The following is a 23,184-nucleotide window of genomic DNA, read 5'->3' as shown; positions in this document are numbered from 1 at the left end:
AAACAGCAGAACTCTTTCAAAATTTTTATTTAGAAACCCTTGGGAGTATTTTAAAGAATTTCTTTCTAATTATCAGCAATTTGTTTGCAATCAATTTTGTTGGAGTTCTGTGATGAATCTATCGCACTAGGGTTGAAATTATTGCCAGAACACTCTTAAAACTCTGTTTCTTGTTGAATTCAGATCATAATTCTCTTGGAATACTTCCTAAAATTCATCTGTCATTTTCCTCACGATACCCATACAAATCTCCTCAATATCACGTAGGAATTTTTCGCAAAGTTTTGTTTTTCACAACTCCTTTTGAAATCTTCTAAAATTACCTAACAATTTAATTTAGAACATGCATTCTTCTCCAAAGAAATCCCTCCACATAGGGTATACGTCCCTAACCTCGGTCTAATATGCAGCCATCGATTACGTTTTTAATCATAACTCATCAATGAATTTACCTGCAAACGATATTCTACTGCTAAATGGTATGCTTAGATATGCTTATCATGTCGTTTGCTATCAGAAACCACGAAAAGTTGAAAAACTTACTTTTTTTAAGACAATAACTCACGAGGGAAATGTATGTAATATGGGTCTATTGTCCCCAAATTGGGTCTATTTATGGATGCAACTTCGTCCTATCTTGTTTGATCCTCAAAAAAACGCTCTTGGTAACGTTTTCTGATGTATTTTTTTTATCACTATCACTGTTAACTTAATGCTCTTCATTCCTCAAAACATTTCTTAGAGAAAATTTTACGAAAACTACATTAAATCACTCAATTTAAAAATTAAAAATTAAAAATTTCGCTTATCGTCTTTTGACCGCAGAATATCTAAATCAGAACATTGTGATGTTCATTATACAGGTTTGGCAGAAAAAATCTCCCTTCCTGTTCGTTCCTTATCATCCAAATGCAAAACAACATTGTTGACGTTACTCTTATTGCTATATGCTGTCAAATGAATTTCATGGGCCATAGTTAGGAACATAGAAAAGAAATGTGTCCCTAAAGTTGGGTCCATGTTTTACTTGTAAACGTTGTTAAACAATTAAAATAAACATAAAATATTCAAACAGCAACTGTAAGTTTTACGTCTAGTGTGTATTATCAGGTAATTCCAATCAATAAATGCCATAATCAGGCCATTTGATGATCGTCAGTCAACCTTCCCATCTTAACCTTATAAGTCATGGCGGCTAAAAACTCCGAACATTGTGATATTCTCAACCAGTTTTATTACTTACGAGAGCTGAAAATGTATTGAAATGTTGTGATATAAATTGATTTGTGTGTGGTACACATTTATCAACCATCAGTGATCAATATTTTCCTTATTTTTTGTGTAATATTCCTTAATTAATTATTTATTTGCGTGATAGGCCGAATGAAAGGACTAGACCCACATTACATACCGTAACCCTACATCTAAAAATTTCTAAGGATTTCATGTCAGAATAATTCTGGTATTTTGCTCAGAACTTCTCATTCGAAAGCTGTGTGGAAATCCTTCTCTACATTTGTTTGAAATCAACACTTTTAAATTGTACTAAATACTCCAGTGTTTGTCCACTAGATTCTATAGATTGTTCTGTAATTTGCTAATGCCCCTTCAAATCTGTGATCTTGATTTTTTTTTTCAAAATCTCACATTTTAATTATTTTTCTCCAAATCTTGTATCACAGATTTTGAAAAAAAAAGTTCTAGTTTTAAACTCTATTCAAATTTAAAGCCCCAAGATCTTGGGAATCTTCTTAAATCACATTTATCCCTTCAGTAAATTCCTTTCAGCACGTTCTTAAAAATGCGTTCAATTTCGTTTTTTTGTTGTTGAATATTAACAACCGGGAAAAAACCTGGAATTTCAAAATGAAAATTCACTGGCCACCCTGAAGTTCTGTACCTTGTATGTATGTAGTCCAGCTCTCTTCTTTGCATTCTGGACGTAGCTCTGCGACATGCCGATCTTTTTAGCCAAATCACGGCTTGAGACGTTGGGATTTGCTTTAATCATCCGCTTCACCTTTCCCTCCGTCTTTTTGTTCTCCGGTCCCGGTTTTCTTCCAGCTCCTTTGCCGTGGTCCAACGTCAATCGCTCCTGGAACCGCTTCAACACTCTGGAGACGGTTGAATGGTGAATGTTCAACATTTTTCCCAACTGCCGGTGCGACAGGTCAGGAAATTCCAGGTGTTTGGAAATAATTTGTTCTCTCAACTCGCGTTGGTTCACCTCCATTTTCGTTGAATCGAAAAACACGACTTCGAGTTTGACAGCATGCACACAATACACATCAATGAGAAAGTGTGCAAAATTTGGTTGATTTTTACCCAATGGTAAAAAAGTTATGCCCTGTTGAATGTGTCGCAATAATTTCGTGTTCGCCCTTTAGGTGCAGGGTGTTTGGTTTGAATCGGTAAAAAATTGAGAAAACTAGAGCCAAATTAACTACAACATTTAGGACAGCAACATACGTCAGAGACGCAAAGGTTAGTTTTGAAGAAAATTTGCATTTTAAATGAAAATGCATTAATTTTTTTTTAAAATAATGCTTCACCAAATCTAGGCTGGTATTATTCAATAGAATCTCATGATGTAAGGGTGTTTTATTATTTTCACTAATTACTTAGAATTTGTACTATACATAAATAACAATGTTATTTAAAAAAAATCAAAGGTAACAGACGATACTCCTTTAGCTCAGTTGGTAAAGGCGCAGCTACAAAGCAAGTCCATGCTGGAGGCGACTGAGTTCGATTCCCGTCCGGTCTATTAATTTTTCGGATTGGAAAATTTCTCTACTTTCTTGGGCATAGGCATAGAAAGCTCTCAATTAAAATGTGAAAGTACTTCAAAGAACACTAACTTGATAGCAGGTAAAAATCTAATATGCTATAAGCAGTAACTTTGAAATGCCAAGTAGTAGTATACAAGTGCTATTTTTAGGCAATTCTTGTCGCGGATTAGTATTTGTAGTCGGGGATTTCTTTTGAGAAATCGCGGATTACGCGGATCAAATTTAGAAAATCTTGTAACATCCCTGCAAATACTAGCGCTAGTCCTTCCTTCTCTACTTGTCCGTATCGTTTTTAAGCTTCGGTAAGTGAGGGAGATGCATGCGCAATAGCTTTGAATGTGCCGTTAGGAAATTTGTGCAGAATGCAAGCTCCGATACCTGTCTGAGATGCATCCACCGCCACAACGATCTCAAGCGATGGATCGTAGTGCGTCAATAATAGTTCTGACTGTTGCACTTCTTTGAGCCTTTGAAGCGACCTTTGGCAACCGTTGTTCCAAACGAACTGGGCGTCTTTCTTGAGTAGTGCATTTCAGAGATTAATTTTGCGTAGACATTTACTGCATCAAGTAAAGTAGTAGTACTACAATTACAGAAAATGACAAAGACGCCATTTTGAAATGAATTACATGATCACATTGCACAAATGCGAATGATTGCCGATAGCACACATTTCAAGCTAAATATTGCATTAGTTCTTATTGATCGATTCTCTTTGTCGATTTTCTCTTTCGTTAATAGATTGAGCACATAACTGTTAATTGTTGTGTTTGTCGTATTAGGTGCTAGATAAAAGCTTCTTCTATCGATTTGTGTGCTGAAAATACCTGGGAATATATTATCGCAACCAAAGCCGCTGCTTTCATCTCGAAGACATCCGGAAATCAAGGCATCTTCCTCCTCGACGAGGGGAACAGACTCCTCCGCACGGCTGCCAACGAAGATTTCCCCCTAGTGGCCAGGGTCCACTGGCGTGGAGACAAATGCTGGAAAACACCATTACCGAAAATCGAAAGTCGGATTAAAGACAGGTTCAAAGCCGGAGACAATTCCGTGGCCATGAGGACTGTATCTGAAAAATACCCCACGCACACTCACCGATACACGGATGGATCTCGCTCTCGGGCCGGGGTCGGTATCGGTTTAGCCGGAAACATCACAACAACCTGTTCTGTCTTCTCTGCTGAAGCTGCTGCCATCTTCATCGCTGCTACAACGCTCTCCAACCGACCTATCCTGGTCCTCACGGATTCGCACAGCGTCATACAAGCCTTGACATCCGAGGCCCAGACTCATCCCTAGGTACAGGTGACGATGAAGTTCGCGCCACCAAACACGGTATTCTGCTGGGTTCCGGGGCACTGCGGGATACCAGGCAACTCTGAAGCTGACTCTCTGGCTGGGGCAGGACCATCTGCCCCTCGCTATACCAACAAAGTACCGTTACACGATATCAAGCGCTGGATCGTGAGCAAAGTACGGGAAGCTTAGGACGCAGAGTGTGCCCAAAACCGCTCACTCTTCACCAGACGGATCAAAGGGACGACGAGGAAATGAACAGAACAGTTGAACCAGCGGGATCTGAAGATAGCGTCGCGTTTGAGGACCGGTCACACCAAGATCTCGCACATTTTCGATGGAACGCCGTTCCACAGGACTTGCGTCGGTTGTAGAACTCCAGCCTCAATCGAACACATTCTATGCGTATGCCCTCAGTATCAGAACCTGCGGAAATTCCACGGGCTTCCAAATAGCTAACGCGACATGCTGGGTGATAATCCCTCCACACTGGCAGCACTAATGCGTATTTTAAAGTTTAGTCTTTTTTAATTCCTTTCGGCTGTTGGGACATCTCTGCCTGTTGGGAGATGACAGATTTTAATGTTGGGTCTTTAATATGTTGTGTAAATGTACGATCGAGCCAGGAACCAATTTTCGGTTGAAGTAAACGCTGTAAAAAAACTACTCTGTTGGGGCCCCACCTTTCATGGAGGAGATGAACTAGCCTACGGCTGAAAATCTCAAAAATAAAGTTTTAAAAAAGGCGACGAAGAGAATCTGTCAATGTTGTTACTTAGGACCTATTGCAATGTTCTGCGTGAATTATGAAAATCGGTGAAGGTCAAGTTTTTCCGATGCGTCATTTGGCGGGGAGCTGAACCCCCTCCACGTGTTACGTAATTGGTGCACGAAGCCTAACCGCATTTTAATCATACAACCGAGTGTTATAAAGGTCGGATAAAGCACTAGCAAACAAAAAAATAACCATTCCGTTTAGTGACAGTAAAAAAAAAACGAGAACCACATGACAAAAACCGAACCTAACGAAGCCCTAAGATAAGCTTCTAAATGAATATCTATTCACAGCTGCTTTTGTCATTGATCGGGAAAAATGGTTTTTGCAACCCTACTCAAGTACAGCCACTTCCCCTTCGGGCATCATCGCCGCAATGGACACACCCTAACCTTCGACTGTGCGAATCATCCACTAGAACCAGTTTCGCTGAACCGAGTCTACGATCCGCACTCTCATCGTTGTTGGAGCGAATCTAATTACTCGCCGTGCTCGCTCGGATCTCGGTTGGTTCGAGTGAGAAAGAGTTGCATTCAGCGGCGAGGAGACAGGCGAGGCTAAACAAGTTCCCTCATCCGAAAGAAGTCTTCTCGCAGCCGCCGCAGCACGGAAGCGATTTTGCACTGATCGCCCATATTGACGTTGCTGTTGGTAGGTACCTATAAATTGATCCATTGTATTCCGAGCAGGTCAAGGAAAGCAGTCGCATATGCTCTGGAAGTGAACAGACATACTGTCTGTCTGTCTTTCTGTTGGCTCTGCCGCCTCGCATTGATTTGACTGACTCTTTAAACGTCATTTAAAAAGAGATAATTCGCAGCAATTTGCCGAAAGTTCAATTCATTTGTCAGTAACTATTACGCTTAATGGAAGCTCTTCAACTTTCTTTATAATTGCGACTTGAACAACTTTTGAGGATAACTTTCCGGCTCGGAATCGACTAAACAAAGTCACAAATACCGATACATGAGGCCGGAGAATGGTGGGAGGAGGAGGGGGGAGGGGTGCTCCATTATTACTATAGTTATGTTCCGTTGTCTGTTTGGTTGGGAATTGTTATTAACCCCGCGCGGTATTCCCGGGACCGGGGGCCAGGTCGCGTCAATCAGTCAAGCTGATCGAGAAGAAGAGCTAAAGAGGAAGGAGAGAGACCAAGAATGCACGGCTGGAACGTCTTTAGTTGGTTTTTTTTTTTGCAAACTCTGTACGTCGTTTGTCGGTTAAGAACTGCTGTATAGAACCCATGATGCGAAACAGAGGGTAGTATGTATGTTGTCTGATGTAGGTATGCAAACGATGATGACGGTTGTTAGTTACTGATGGAACGGAATGAATGACGATGATCACCGTTTTGGTTTCGGTTGGTGTTGGTGTGCGGGAAGGTGCAGTGTAGAATTAATACAGGTAGTATTTGTGTTGGGTTCTAAATACACACTCTTTCCCACTTGTTTCGCTCCGGTAGACGATGAGCGAGGAGAGGTATTTAATAAACTCAATGGAAGAGACGATCGTAGCATAGCCGCTGCAACAAAGCCGCGAGTGCCACACGGTATTTTGAAGTTACGGGAAGTTTCAGGCCGGCTACTACAGGGATTGACGAGAATGTGAGCTTGAGAGTTGGGTAGTGTTGTTGGATCAATATTTCGATTTCATAAAGCACGATCATTTCGACGAGGAAGTTTCAAAAAAACGTATTAAATTGTAGGAAAATAACTAGCACTTTTGAATGAAGTCTGACTGCATATTTAATCAGCAAGACCAAAAATGACAGGAACAATAGACGTTGAATGAGTAGTAAATTTCGAAAGAACTGCTCATGTTAAAAGAAGAAACATTGTCTAACTTTATTATATTTTATGCAATCAACTTTAAGAAAAGAACGAGCAGTTTTTAAAAGAAGGGAACAGTAAGTTGTTAAAATCAAGGGCGTTCTCATGTTTACATTAAGGATTTTACGTAGTTTATTCTTCAGACAAAGTTTAAATTTCGTGTTTATAAGAGGATACAAACATTTTATATAGGGAAAATGACGGCTTCGGCATGACAGACTATTTTCGGCAACACAAATTGAAACACTATTTTCACTGGATTTTCTTACGAAAACACTTCGCTGAATGCATGCAAACGATTCTTTATGCTTTCAGCTTCAATTTGACTATATTTTTACCACTGAGAAAAAGCAATCTAGCAAGGTTTTCTTGAAATGCAACACACGCACTACAAATTGTAGCTGATTTCGAGTTGCCAATAATAGAACAGCAGATTTACATGCAGTTCAAATGGAACGGTTGCCGAAGAAAAACTGGTTGCCGACAATACTCGCTCTCACTAGAGAAGATTGGAGCTTTGTAAATGCGTTTCAAAACAGTTTTTGACAATTCTTTCGACTGAAATTGTTAGAGCAGCTGGCAGCAAAAGATTGTAAACAAACCAATACTGCATATGTGTGCGTTCCTTAGAGAAAAAGGCTATAGAAAGAAGGTCGCTGCTTAGGTTGCCGAGAATACGTAAATTCCCCTATTTGTTACATTTGGTTCAAATGCCCTCAATGTAATCTTTAAAAGTTAATTTTTGGTCAAGTACTAATCCAAGATATTTCACATGACCAAGGAATTGGAACTCCGTTCATAGTGACTATGTGACTACTACTAGGTTTCAAAAAGGAAGCTTTAGGCATATGTGAAACTATTATAAGTTGAGTTTTGGAAGCGTTGGGAGAAATATTCCATTTTTGAAAATATGAACCGAAAATATCTAAACTTTTCTGCAGACGGCTGCAAATAACACGAAGACTTCTTCCTTTAGCGGAAATGCCTGTGTCATCAGCGAACAAAGATTTGTGGCAACCCTGAGGCAAATCAGGGAGATCCGAAGTGAAAATGTTACACAATATAGGCCCAAGAATGCTACCTTTAGGAACTCCTCCTTGACAGGTAGTCGTTCAGATTTGGAATTTTAAACTTTTTAATTATAGATCTTATTTCGTGTGAAGCATCAAGGAATCATCAAACATGTTTTCTAGAGAGAAAATATTAAGATAAACCCGAGCAACCTGATTATCAGTAGGACTAGTAACACCCAAACTAAAATTATGAGAACTCTCGAATAGCTTAGCAAGTTTCTGAGCTTTTTCCGAATTTATGATCAAAATTTTAACACGTACTGGAAGCGCTGGAATAATCTTTTGATGTTTTCTTTTAAAATGCTTGTGAGCTTCCAATAGGGTTTAGAACTCAGGTCTAATTTCGAAACATTATTTTCATTATCATTATTATCATTACTTCGTCGGGGCAGATAATCGCCATTTAATCTGTTTTTGCAAATCCCGTCCGATAATTTTCATGGCAGGATCGCGTCTTCTTTGATATTGTCTCCTACGGACATTTTTCAGACGGATCAAGAGTTGAAGATCGTCGTCTATTATAATTGAATCGAATTTAACTCGCATTTTGGTACTGAAGCAGCTCTTGCTTCAACTATAGAAGTAGTCAAAGATTCAAGAGCGTTATTAATATCATGTTCGATTTGCAAAGGAATATTTGGATCAAAGTTATATTCCATAAATGTTCGATATTGCTCCCAATCAGCTCTGTGGTAATTGGGATTAGAAATTTATTTATTGGGATATATCAAAAGTTACTGGAAGGTGATCAGAACCGAAGTCAGCACGGGTAACTAACTTTTTGTTTCGACAGAAACTCCCAAAGTTTAAAAAACTTTGGTTCAAATGAAGAAAGAATTTGATGTTTGATGCGCCTATGAACAAGAGCTTCATCGATAAATGAAATAATTTGCGCCCCTTTTTACATGATGGTCAGGTTTTGAGAACGTTTCAGTTATAACGGCAATTCAAAAAGTTAAAAATCAATTCAAAATATTTAATGATTTAAAATTCACTACTGCATTTCAAAGTCATGACGATATTGTTCGCAAATTTAACTCCACTTTGAATAGCACCAAACATGGAGTAAGTTTTCAGCATAGCAGTAATTGTGTCGATTAATGATTTCTGTAAAAATTCCAATTTAGGAGCAGTAATGCTACCTAAATCAAATCAAAATTTCCGTTCGAACCGCTGTCCTGTTTAGTTTAAACGAAGATTTCAATTTCCAACAGAGCAGTTTGTGAATTATTGAGTCGAACGCCTTACATTTACTGCGATATCCGGACTGATACGTCCGACTGAGTAAAACCATTATTTGAACTTTTGTGGTAGAAGTTTACTGTTTGTATCATGCAAACCGACCACTATTATCGAGTGGACGGCTAATTACCTGGACACATCTTATGGTATATTAGGAGTTATACATCTTTTCGACTGGTTGCAGTTTGTGACAGTCATCCAATTGGTCATCATCCTTTGCTCTTCCCAGAATTTGAGTTCCATTTTTACCGTACAGTATGATATTCCACAGTATGGTTCTGGGCCAAAACAAAATGTGAATTGGAACCTAACTTTGCTAGGTCGTCTGCCCTTTCATTCCCTTCAATGTCATAGTATCCTGGTACCCAATATAAGTTTACTGCCAGTGTTCACTCGGCTGTCGACAAAAGCAGGCCACTCTCGATGTGTGCTACGCGATCGTCTGTTTTCTCGGCAGCAACCATTGTGTGGTCCTCCTCATTGTTCTTCGTCAGCAGTTCTTTCGGTCGATGCGTCGTCGACTTTGGAAAGCAACCGTTTCGTGATGAGTGTGTGAGTGCTGACCACGTTTTGCGTCCATTGTTAAAATGGACGCGCTCTGACCCTCGTTGGCGTACAACAATCTGCCATACAATGAAACTACTGGAAGCGGCTCCAGTTCTGATGGAGGAGGCTTTTTGGATAGCGGAAGATAAAGTGTTTATTGTGTTGCACCTTTTGACTATAGTTTTAAGATGTATTGTATAGTGACAAAGAATCCTCGGCTCTGTAAAGTTAATTCGGTTGAGCCTTATCAAATAAATTAATTACCAAAAAAAAAAAAAAGTTTACTGAGTTCCGTTGTCACAGTTGTCGAAGTGAGAGAATACATTCCCAGATGATCTTTGATGTCAGCGCTGCTAGACTATCAGAAAAATTACACATGCTCAGACAAACATGTACACATTCAAGTATGGCTACAATTTCCGCTTGAAACACTGTTTGAAAATGTCCCATCGCAAGTGAAATATTTGCCCCGTTGCCAAAGATTCCTGCACCTATTCGTATTCCAATTTTTGAGCCATCTGTGAAAAATATGATTGAGCCTTCACGAACGTTAGGACCACCAGTTTCCCAATCCGAACGTGCCGTTTCACATACGTTGAAGAGAATTTCACAGTTATCCTCTGGTTTCATCCAGTCTCCATTCATACTCATCACTGGTCCTCTTTGGAAGCATTGTAAGATGCTTAGATGACCAACAAGATCACCTGGCATGACTTTTTTAGATCTTTTGAGCCTTAGAGCACCTGCCTCATAGCTTCCACCAGCTCGACAGTCTGGCTGAACAAGTGGAAGCGATTTGACAGACGCGGTGTACGGATGAAGATTTAAAGGGTGTCCACGATGAAATTGCCACACACAAAATTGATTCGCAAAATTCGAGTTTTCATCCGATTGCCATCAAATTTTCAGGGATTGAGAAGTAACTATTAAACTTCATTTTACCATTTTACTCGTATTTTATTTACAGTCCATACGCAAATGCCCGCACCTTGGCCTTAACCCCGGCTATAAGATTCTGCACAACCTGTGAATCAACCGTTTTTTGCATGTAAACCCATACTGTCTTCAGTTCCTCGACTGTCTTCACTACCTTAGGTCGTTTAAGAAGGTGCTGCTTCATAATCGCCCAGTACTTCTCGATGGGGCGGAGCTCCGGAGTGTTGGGAGGGTTGAACATTTTCGGCACGAAATTGACCTTATTGTCCGCATACCACTTCAGCACGTCCTTGGAGTAGTGGCATGAGGCCAAATCCGGCCAGAAGATTGTTGGGACGTTGTGGGCCTTCAGGAGAGGAAGCAGCCGCTTCTGGAGGCACTCTTTTATGTACACCTGTCCGTTCATCGTGTCCTGGGTCACGAAAGGTGCACTCCGCTTCCCGCACGTGTAGATGGCTTGCCAAACCAGGAATTTCTTCGCAAATTTGGACATCTTCTGAGTGCGGACATGCTCCGGAACGCTGAACTTATCCTTGGCCGTGAAAAACAGGTTGCCGGGGATCTGTTTGAAGTCGGCCTTCACATATGTTTCGTCGTCCATGATGCAGCATTCAACTTTCGTCAGCATGTTGAGGTACAACTTCCTGGCACGGGTTTTGGCGGACTTGTTCTGCTTCTCGTCGCGATTAGGGGCCTTTTGTACCTTGAACGTTCGAAGCCCAGCCTTAGTTTTGGCCTTCTGGACAAAACTTCGGCTTAGGTGCAGCTTCTTAGCCACATCCCTAACGGAGGCGTTCGGATTTCGGTTGAAGGCCCCAACTACGCGGTTGTGATTTTTGGTGTTGTACGGAATACTTTTTTCTTCACTTCTGGGCTTCCGATCGGTGGTCAACCGTTCCTCGAACCGCTTAATCACTCGCGACACCGTGGAATTCGCGATTCCCAACGTTTTAGCGATGGAACGATGCGAGAGATCCTTGTTCTCGTGATGAATGCGCAAGATTTTATCACGCACGAGCTGTTCTTTCGACTCCATTTCCGCGAGTTTTGATCACAGGACTTTAAAACTTGCAGGATGTAAATAATGCACTATGAACTAAATCCACCCAAATTTTCATTAAATTCTACCCAACGGTTAAAAAGTTAGAGCAATTTCATAGTGTGGCAATTTCATTGTGGACACCCTTTACGTTACTCTTCCTCTCCCTCTGTTAAGTGTTATCACCGAGCTTCAACCTGCTCCACTGTCGGGTGGGAACTGATGGTGGATGCGATTTGGCAGAAGCATTTTGGAACGTACAGTGTCCGGGCCGGGCGGTATTTGCGGTGGTATGAGAGAGTAAACTAGCTATAGTTGCTCGACTATCTGGCAGCAACTCATAATGGAAGCGATTTGGCATACCCTTTTGTGGACGAACATTTCGGTTGCTCTTCCTCTTTCGCTATTCATGCGTAATCAGTTTTCATCGACCATTTTGCCAGAAAGCTCTGTGGAAGGCAAATTTGCGCACTAGCTGGTAAGTGATGTCCGCAAGAGAGAATATAGATTCATTCCATCCGTCCGCCATTCTGATCAGTTCGCGAAATATTCCTAATTTGTTCGTTAGATTCCTTTATTGTAATCCTATTTGCACTATTTTTACTTTACACCAAATAAATGCTGGGTAAATACTCCGTCTAATGACATATTGTATGACATATTTCCCATTAATGGTTTTGAGAAATATGCGTTTGAAAACTTCCCCCATTTTCGTTACATGCCTCATATTCGATTTCGTAATGTGACTCCCAGTATAGTCCTATGTCAAAAAGATACTTTTTAGTGACTGACTTGAAAAAAGTGATCATGTCACGAAAAAGTGACTCGCTACCAGCTCTGCCATTCGGCCTAATAGTCGGACACCATGTTGCACAGCCCAATCATGTCTGTGATGCGTATGTAGAGGATACCACTCATTGTTGCAGGGCCCAGCCATTATTCAGTGGACTTTCCACCTCTGTATGTCAAGTCGTATGACTTGATCAAGTACGGTACCTGGTTGTATTCAATTTACTATTGTATGAAGGGTGAACCCGTTATCAGAGAAATGTACGCATGATCCACGGGAGCAAGAAGAATCTCCTTCCAACGATGAAAAATGTTCCAACACGATACAGAACAAGTCATCATACGAAGGGATGTTCCAATGAGTGGGGAGAAGAGCCCACCTTCAATTCATGAAATCTTAACAACAGGGAGTTGGCAATTCCACTCTCTCCATCCAAATCCCTACTCAATGAATTTATATGTTTACTAGCTGAGTGTGCTCGGCCTTGCTCGGGAGCCAATATTAGCTTGAGTTTATGCGCCGGATCAAAAAAGCATGCTATATTTTTCTGTTTAATTTGTATGGGAGCCCCACAGAGAGAAGGGTCTCGAACCATCATAAGAACCTTTCCCGGCCCCAAAAACCCCTGCATACAAATTTTCACGCCGATCGGTTCAGTAGTTTCCGAGTCTATAAAGGTCAGACAGAAAAACATATATTCATTTTTATATGTATACGTAGATATGAAAATATGTAGAATATAAGAATATAATACTACCCATGATTTTCTGTTCAGTAAGCCAGAACGATCCCTTCACGGTAATCGAGCATCTCAAAACCACAACACTTCACGACAAAATATGATTAAATTTAAACATGCGGTTAATTTAATTGGTACTGCTAACGGCCACTACCATGACGACAACAGCGAACTTGGAACTTACACGAAGAACCAAAACTACCCATCGGTTGAGTTCTTTAAACTTACTTCTGAGTTGATGCCTCTCACCTGCTCTCTTGTTGTTGTCAAAAACTAAAAGAGCAAAACAACCCAAAGTTGAGTTCTATTCACCCAACTCGACAGTTCCGTGCGCCAAGTTAAAATTGAGTAAGTTGTTTCAAGCTCAGTTTTGAGTAGTTTGAACTTGACGTTGAGTGAAAACAACGTAAAAGTAAGTAATCCTGTATACATGCGAGTGAATGACAACAATTTAAAGTTGGCGCACAGAACTGCCAACCTGAGTGAAAAGAACTCAAAATTAATTACTTTTTTTTCTTTCCGTGTACCATTTCGATCTTCATGTCCACCATCTCCCTAATAAAATTGTTATGTTTATTACCATTTGTGGAATAATTCTTGTGGGTTATCGTTCGTGTATGGTTTTGTGTTGTGATAGGGTTAACTACCCCATTTCCAGCCTGTTAAGCACAACCCGCACTTAGTCTTTCTTAATCTAGCGCAGTTTAGCACCAAACGGAATGTTATTGTTACTGATGGCTTCCAAATTTATTTACCTTTCCGTACGTACCGTAAGATTTGATAAAGAGAAACCAATCGTTGAGATATTGTCAAAAGTCTAACACTGCTTCTGGACGCCAAACTCGGCCTACGGATTCTTAACTCGGCCTAACGCATTGAAACGCCATTGAAACGCCAATGAATTCACTTCGGCCTATCGGATGAAGCTAAAAATGATTTGGTCGGAGCGCTTCTTTTGTTTTTGGGAATAATGGGTGCAAGCCTTCATATCACGTGTTCTCATTGACTTCGTTCCGTAGCTTATTAACTAAAGTATCGTACCAAACGCATAATTGACTTGTTAACTCTGAGATCATGGATTTATTTGAAGTTTTCTGCTCGATAGGCCCAAAATGGGCGATTAGGCCGAAGTAGCTCTCTACCCTACTTCCTTCAACGAAAACACATTTTCTTGGTCATCTGGTCTAAAGTAGCTGGTCCACAGAGCACTCGGAATGACCGGTCCGTACATCATTAAATCAATGTAGAGATTAGTATTTGATGGTGATTTATGCAAAGTGAGTCAAATTATTTCCGTTCAACTATCCTGAGAATTCGTTTCCCTTAGACTTCTTCTCGAAATTCTCTTGAAACATTCTTCTGAATCTTCCTGTAATGCTACTCAGCATGCTTTGGAAATTTGCTCATAAATCTCTTTGAGTTGCTCTAGATTTCCCTGAAATTTTCCTCACAATCCCCGTAATAGTCTCTTGAGAACTACCTTGAAATTTACCTTTATTGCTCTTGAAATACTTCTCAAAATTGCCTGGAGGCCTCTCCTAAAAAATTCTGTAGATTTTTATTTTCTTCCAAACCTTGGATTTGTATTTTCGAAATTGCCTGGAGGCCTCTCCTAAAAAATTCTGTAGATTTTTATTTTCTTCCAAACCTTGGATTTGTATTTTCGAAATTTCACATTTTGTGATTTTTTTCAGTCTCAGATTGCTTAACAAAATTCCATATCTATTTATTTTTTCCTCTGAATCTTGGATCACGAAAGTTTTTAAAAGTAACAAATCTCGAGAAAAATTCCCTTACAGACTTAGAAAAAACTAATTTTACACGTGACGGAATCCATCTTTGACATAAAGGATCAGACGTAAACAAATATTTCTTGTAAAATAAAAGCTACGAGACTGAAAAAGTCGTTACTCGACGAAAAGTACGTTTGATTGAGTTTAATTTCGCGTCTGTTATGACTTAATTCTATGTCAAAATTGACGCTTGTATATGCAGGGTGGCAAGTGAACCAGGAAAACCGGGAAAAAGTCGGGAATTTATTTTCACCAGGAACCGGGGCAAAACCAGGAATTTCGTAAGTCCACCAGGAAAATAATCTTGTTTGTATAATTTAAACAGGTTTTAAATTTTATGTATGTCAAAGTTTCTTTTTATACCAGGTCAAAACTAACCATTTTGTTCAAGCTAAATCTTTCACACAACTAAACATTGATGATCAAAATGTACCCTGAGAGTTTAGTAAATATATTTTGTATTTGTATGATTTGTGCTTAATTGATAGCAGGCTTAAGTAGTGCCGACGCGTAACTACTTTGAAGTACCTGTTCAACATGTTCAATAAAAAAGTTCTATTTCTAAAAATTTCAGATAAGGCCTTCGAACTTCTTGCAAGTTCTACAAAATTCGGGAAAGTCTTACAAGTTTCAGGAAAATCCTGTGAACTACTGTGATGACCTACGACGGTCAGGAAATTTCTCTGAACCTTTAGAGAAGTTCTACAGATTTCAGAGAAGTCTTACCAACTTCAGGGAAGTTCTTTAATCTTTGGGGAATAACTACGAATTTCACAGAGTTTTCTACAGATTTAATGTAACTTCTACGATATTTAGGCATTGCTTAAAACTTAAGGATAGTCCTATGACACTTATGGATTTTTTTTCCGAGCTTCAGAGAAGTCTCCAATACTCTTGGGAAGTCCTCTGAACTTATCATAGTTCTCCAAGCTTAAAAAAGTTCCTAGAACTTCCGAGAAGTCGATTTAACAACAGGTAGTCCTACGAAATGCATGGGAGCTCTCCAAACTTCGGGGAATTTCCAAGAAATTAAGGAAAGACCCACAAACTTTTGGAAAACCTTTCGATATTTAAAGCCTTAAGAACTCTAGGGAAGCTCTTCTAAATTTAGAGTCCTCAGATATTCAGTTAATTCCTTCAAACTTCAGGGAAGTCCTCAGATCTTCGAGAAAGTTCTTCGAACTTGAAGGCAGTCTTATGAACTTCTGAGAATTTCTACGAACTTCATGATACCATAGAAGCAACTCTAAGACCAGAAGGTCCCGAAAAAACGAGCTTAACTTTTTGGCTCAGCTCTGCTACTATCTTCAGTCCCAAGCTAATCGATGCACCCCTCGAAACATAGGAAAATCCACAAGCCCCTCATTTCATCTGTCAAACTTTCATAGCGAATCAAAACAAACATAGTGTAGTACTAGACTTTCGACTAGAATGGGATACGTTAATTGATTTGCTTGGACCAATAGGCTAGTCAATAGACTGATGCAAAATTTAAAATTTTCGCTCCACGGTGTTCAAACGGTTTCAAATCGGGTTCTGATTAGCCTCCGAAAGTTTAAACTCATTGGATAAGAAACTGACTTGGCACAAACCATTTGATGTTTATATGGAAATTACTATGGGAAAACAAAACTTTTTGTTGATTGTCTTTTAGCCTTTTTACATATTGTACTGTTAACACATTCAATTGTTATTATTATGGGAATTTTTATCAGCTACAACTTTGCAAAAAATTGTTTTTCAGTCAAACGTCAAATTAAATAGTTATTAATTGTTTAAGAGATTGATAATCATATGGCAAGATTAAGCAACTGTTTTGTGGGCAACACTGTATTCTGCAGTGCGATATAGTAGCCATGATTTTTGTCCTCTATTCTACGCGCCATAAACACCAATGTTGCCTGCTGAACAGTTGATTGAGCATAATCATAAGACATAATCTAAATGCATATATAGAGGTACCAGACATGCTTTGCACTGCACTGTCCTCTGTGAACAATTAACGGAAAACAGATTATGAGTAGTTTTCGATAGATGTCACCACAAACAACAGCAGTGACATCTGATGGAACATTAATGCAGAAGCTTGACAGAATGATTAATTGTTAATATTTTACAGATTTTCAAACTTTACCGAACAGTTTTGCAATTAAAAAAAATTAAAATCTAAATTAGTGCTTAGTTTGATTCTGATATTAATATAGGCTTTATCAATTAAGCTAGGCTGTAGTGTGAACGGGATATTACACCTACTAGTTTTATTCGTAATTATCAGGCCGTGTCTAGTGAAAAAAATTTTGCAAGCATTTTTGAAAATTCCCAGGCATGTCAAATTTTTATCACAAAATTTCTTAAACATCATTAAATTTTGGCATCTCTGGTCATAGGTACAAAATTCCCGAATCGCAATTCAGTCTCGTCTCACGCACTCACATTTCTGCCACACTCTGTTTATGTTGCCAAGCTCGGTTGTTGGGTTGTTGCTATTTTGCGACCCATCATCATCGGTCGGTCTCGATGGACACCAGCAATAACAACAGAACCCACCACAACCACTCGCCGTTTTAGTTGATCCAAACCACTACCGTTACTCGGATACCTAGTCACGCACACAAACACACACACGTTAATGACTCGTTCCTTTTCGCTAGTTTAGGTTTGTATACGTGCGGCATTCTGTTGCTTTTCTTTCTACACACAACTAACTTCCCCATGAAGAGGTTGTCACGGACCGTCTGTCGCCGTCGTCGTCGTCTTCGTTGTGTTCCGAGGTACCCTATGTGGTGGCATCATGGTTGCGTTTATAGGTGTGCTAGTGCATGCAGCGTGTTCTGTGTACCTTCACATAGCGATGCGTTTGACGTTCCATTCCAAGTCGTCGTCATCGTCATAGCTCTTCGCAGGTTCCCCCAAGTCCAAGTTAGTATTCGTCGTGTTGCGTTTCCAAGTGGTTCGGTTCGTCGCGTCACTGTCGCGTCGTCTTGTTGGTGGACGATTTCTTTTTAAACGCAAAAAAGGAGGTCTCAAGTGGTGGATAATATTGCACTGGGCTACCTCTGCGGGATTCGGGGATAGTGCGGATCGTTTATGGTCAAACCAGCAAGGTCATTACGGATAGGTACCTGCGACTTGAGTTTGTCGTTGAAGAAAAGTGAACCTACTTAATTTGCAAGGAATGTGCACATTTTGCTGAATATAAAAAAAATAGCGAGGTGTTTCAATGAGTCATAAGTGAGGTGGTTTTGATGTTGATGTGAAACAAGCAGTGATGACCTCATATTGAATTCGCGAGCTGATTGGTGTTTCTTTCAACGAAAAAGTTACAGGTTGTTTCAAGCGAAGAAATTTTCTGCCGCTTAGAGAGAAGTTACGTGATGCATTCCGAATGAAAATCCAGCGAGATGGTTGCAAAGTGATAACGTCGTCGTTTGTCTACTAGTGCGGATGACGGTAGTGTGGTGCAACTCGAAAGTGTTCCTAAATCAAGGCTCCCCCGTCTCGTCCGTGGTTGTGTGTTGCCGAGAAGCCGAGTACACGAAAAGGGGGGAAGGCAGCAGAAGGCTCTTGACGTGAGACCGCGAAGAAGCGACTACACTAGCCAGCCAGAGCCGTGAGTCGAGAGTGCGCGCATGTGTGAATGTATTAATTGGATTATCGTTACAGTTTTTGTGCCACGCTCAGGCACCTTTACAACGGCTCTCAAAAAACGTGATGGCATAAATTAGCATTTTTTTTTTCGTTCGTGTTTCTACACCTCTGTTGTTGTTGTTCCTGTTTGGTGTCCACGCTAAGCTTCGCTCGTTTTCCACGGTTTTGACCGTGGTGTCGTCGTCGTCGTCGTCGCTGTGCGTATTTGTTCGTTGCTGGTTGTGCAGGTTTGTAACCACACTCACCTTCTTTGGACCTGGACAACTGGTTCACTGCCATTCTCGTGTGTATTTTTGTATTTCTTGTTTTCCAATCTACGCCGTCGTACTCATGCTGTTTCTTACTACCAAGTACTATGCCCGAGGAATGGGGAATATCTTTATCGGGTTTTAAGTCGATGTGTATTGATTTTGTAATCTTTTCAGTTGAAGTGATAACGCTCAAGAAGTTGAAATTCCTTATCGGAATCAGCTAATTGGCGACAAGTTGTGTCAACAAATGCGTCTACCTAATGCTACTTTATCAGCGGTATCTTGAAATCAATCAATATGCAATAATCTATGCCGTCAACATTAATTCTGTTTGATTTACCTGTTATTAAATCTGATGATTGTCAATTTTGCAATTTCTAGACCAGGCCGGGACTGTCAAGATGTTAATTTGGGTGATCGAATTGTTGTATGTTAGAAATCGTGAAACGTGAAAAGTAACAGTTACGTACATTACGTCAAGGTATACATGTGTAGCAATTCTGATAAAACAAAAATACGCAGTGTAAAGTTTTTAACCACTTTGATCAACGTTAATTTCATCATGGTTTCAAAAACACCATAACATAAAAATGCACAATCACACATTATCTTGACAGCGCGATATCTCGATACTCAAGTATCGATTCTTTTCACAATATCGCCCATTGCTAGTGTCGTCTAACTGAAAAAAAAAACTGAAAAACCAGGAAATCTCAGGGAATTTAAATAAAATTCAGGGAAATATTTATTTATAACACAAACCTATAAATAAGAAGGACTGATTTCGCTAGTTTCAAACAACTTAATTACTCGGTGTAGTTTGAGGATGGTTTTTCATTTCAAATTTTAAATAGAGTTGCAAGCTTGTTGTTCAATGCTTGATGTTGCATTTTTACAAGTTGAGCAAAAGTTACTCAAATAAAAGGGTATTTCGATAATTTTGAGTCTATTATAAATTCAGCACCCATTGGGTGCTGTCACATTCCTGAGTTGAACTGAGATAAAAATCCATTTCCGCAGACGTTGTTAGTTGCTGCAAATTGGTATGTGCGTCTCTTGCTACTTAGATGTTACCGACACCTAATTGCGTCTGACAAACATTAACCTTCGAGTAGATTGGTGCTCGATCCATCTGTCTGCTCGATCCATCTGTGTCCAACAAAAATCAATCCCTTGAGCGCATTGGAGCGCCTTTGAGTAAATGCAAGAATGGTAAGATGTTAAGCTGGGTTTAGACAAGGCAAGCATTGCTCAACTCAGCTGAATTCATTCGGCTTGAAGAGTTGCGCCTGGTTCAACTTTCTTCAATTCGAGTGAGTTGATCAAATCAGTTAAACGGCATGGTTTCAACTGAGTTGATCAATTGACTTGCCTTGTCTAAACCTAGCTTTAAGAGAAGATGATGATTTTTCTGAATACTTCTAGATAGTGTTCCTGTTTATTGTGTTCTTAACAGCTTGATTAGCTCAGAGAACTACACTACCGATCATAAGTTTAAGGACACCCCCAAAAAACCATGCAAATATGTTTTGTTCAATGATCTCTCATTTTACGTTCAATTTTCGATCTCCAAAGGTTATTTGAATGGTATGATAGGTATAGCATAAGTGTTCTACTGCTACTTTTATTTCAAAATTTGGCCAACCCAATTCTGAGAAAATCAGTCACGATTCTTCAGAGCAAATTTTGAAGAATATTTTAACTTTGCGCACAAAATTTGAAAATTATATTGAACAAATTGCCTACGAGGAAAGTTCCATTCAATACCTTTCAAATTATCTAAAGAGAACGAAAATTGGACGTAACATGACAGAGATATGAACATAACATATATAATATGTCATGTTTTTTTAGGGGTGTCCTTAAACTTATGATCGGGAGTGTAACTAAATGAGAATTTAGGATAATGGCGAAGACAACAAATGAATAAGACTAGCAACTCTTCCATTTTCGCATACGAACGCTATGAGACAGGTACAATCGCGTCATCTGCCGCTCAAAGGTAAATGCTTCAAACGAATTTGATAGCAAAGATTACATCCTCAGAAGAAGGGTTTGTGTATTTGCTCATTTTTCTATGCGTTGCTTCCACCTTCACTCAAGCGCAGCGCCATTGTATCTATCGCTTGGTTTCTGGTAAACTTGCCAGTCTTCTTGATTTGTTGGTCTTGCTTAGGAGGAGTTTTTTTGATTGCTTGGAGTAGCACTTTTATGATTGAACAATGATTCAAATACAGTCAAGATTCCTATAGTACGGTTGATAGGGACCGCACAATAGGAACTGGTATTAACAAATACACGTACCATATGGAATTAGAGCTAATTGGGGACACAATCTTATTGTAGGATAATTTGAAGAGATAACTTCCTGGTGTCTTCTGAAAAGTTATTAACATGATCAGTGGCCTCGCCTTAACCTCAATCTACCTGTGCACCAACTCTCAAAACATAAACAATTATCAAAATATTGCTTGCAATGGATAGATATCGAGTTAAGTAGAAGATTTAAGTGTTTTTTTTTCCAACCGATTCGGGTATGAATATGGAATTAAATCTGGTATTGAAAGTTGGTGCACAGGTAAAAAGTGAGGTTACGCGACGCCGCTAAACATGATAGATGACCACCTCTTGGGAATTTTTTTTAGAAAACCCGGAACATCCTTAAAAGTGGTCAATTCATGAAACCGATTCGCGTTTTTTTCGAAACCACTCATAGACGTCTTATTAGACATAATTCAGAGTTGTCACCGGAATTTGGCCCCAGGGGACTACGTAATGGTCCACTGGAAGATCCGACACATCCGTAAAAGTGGTCAATTCACGAAACTGATCCTAGTGGTCCTTGGTTGTGACCAGAATATTGACCCAGGCAGGGTGTCTACTACCTGAAAAAATCTGGAAAACCGGGATTTTACAGGGAATTTTATTTTTTCTGGAAAAACCTGGAATATTCAGGGAATTTTGGTTCCACTCAGGGAATTTTCCCATTATCACTTCATTCGTAATTCAAAAGAAGTTTTTCGCTCAGTTTCTCGAAACGTTTCTTAAGTACACTGAACTTGACAAGCATCTGACAGCTAAGACAACGTGTGCGAACGAGACAAGTTCATTCAGAGAGTCTTGTCACGCTCGCTCTTCGCTGATTTGTATGTGGAGGATCAAAATCGTCGTAAAAAGGAAACGACCGAAGAAGAAAAGAAACGACCGTCAAAAGGAAGCATACGAAGCATGTATTGTATAAGAATAAGCATGCCAGACAGCAGGTCTGAGAGCCTATATAGAAATTTTTTGAGCTTCAGAGAGGGTCGGAGATCTACTGAAAAATTTGTTGAGCTTCAGGGTAGTTCGTTGATCTTGAGAACAGAACTACAAACAAATTAAAAGTAATTAACAGAAATTCATAAAAACAAAATCACAAGAGAGGTCGTAGATCTTCAGATAAATGTTCAAAGAAATTTTCAAAACTTCAAGCAAGCAAAAATAATTTCAAATCAAAAAACTAACAGCGAAATTTTGCAAATCTTCAGGAAAATTCGCATAACTTCAGACAAGTTCAAGAATCTACAGTGAAATATAAGGTATTTCACAGAAGTTTGGAGATCCTCGAAACATTAGTCAACATCAGAAAAGTTCGTAGATCTTCAGAACAAAGCTACAGAACTTTGAAAAAAATTACAGGACTTCTGAAAAAATCAGAAGAATCTCAAAAATGTTAATGGATCTTCAGTAAAAATTGCAGAACTGCAGGGAAGTTCGGCGATTAAAAAAAATATTAACATGATTTTAGAAAAATTTGTAGATCTTTAGAGAGGCATTTAAAACTTCAAGGAAGCTCAAATATTTTCAGATAAATTTTGACCACTTTAGGTAATCTTCAATGAAAGTTTCAAATCTTCAGGGTAACCCGAGAGGAATTTACAAAACATCAGAGAAGTTTGCAGATCTACTGAGAAATTTATTGAGCCTCAAGTTTTTTTTTGTAGATCTTGGGAATAGAGCTACGGAGCTTAAGATAACTTTACAGAACTTTAAAGATATTTGCAGGAATTTGACAGAATGTTTCACAGTTTCACACAAATGTGAGATCTTCAGAAAAATTCGTTAAATGCAAATGAAAATGAAAAGCACATCAATTCCAAAAACAAATCGCAGCTAAGTACTAAAGTACTAAAGATCTAAAGAACTTCAGAGAAGTCCTTAGACCTTAAGAGAAGTCTGTAGAACGTCAGAAAGTTCGTACGTTTTTAGAAAAAAATGCAAAACTTCAGCAAAACTCACAGATCTTAGGGAAAGTTCGCCGATCTTTAGATCAAGAATCCACAAAGAAATTTAAAGAACTTTAGAAAAGTTCGGAGATCTACTGTGAAATTTATTGAACTTCAAGGCAGTTCGTAGATCTTTAGAGCAGAAATACAGTACTTCAAAAAACTCT

General features: G+C 39.4%; 1 protein-coding gene across 6 annotated transcripts in view; it reads left to right on the top strand.

The window, feature by feature from the left end:
* The window catches only part of cno (canoe), a 360,255-nt gene that overhangs the window by 12,606 nt on the left and 324,465 nt on the right, over nt 1-23,184 (top strand). For 2 of the 6 annotated variants that reach the window (XM_065222199.1, XM_065222196.1), the window contains exon 1: nt 17,651-18,728. The exons of 1 other annotated variant lie outside the window; for it this stretch is intronic. The gene's annotated coding sequence lies outside the window, so the exon portion shown is untranslated. Of the gene's footprint in view, nt 1-17,649; nt 18,729-23,184 lie in introns of those variants that run through there. 3 more of the 6 variants (XM_065222201.1, XM_065222200.1, XM_065222198.1) reach the window with 2 other exon arrangements.

The sequence above is a fragment of the Ochlerotatus camptorhynchus genome, unplaced genomic scaffold, assembly GCF_037179485.1.
Source record: "Ochlerotatus camptorhynchus isolate MF236.1 unplaced genomic scaffold, CSIRO-AGI_Acam_v1.1 ptg000159l, whole genome shotgun sequence".
Taxonomy (NCBI): Eukaryota; Metazoa; Arthropoda; class Insecta; order Diptera; family Culicidae; genus Ochlerotatus; species Ochlerotatus camptorhynchus.
Note: the sequence above shows the minus strand (reverse complement) of the source record. Positions and strands in the feature narration are given on the sequence as shown.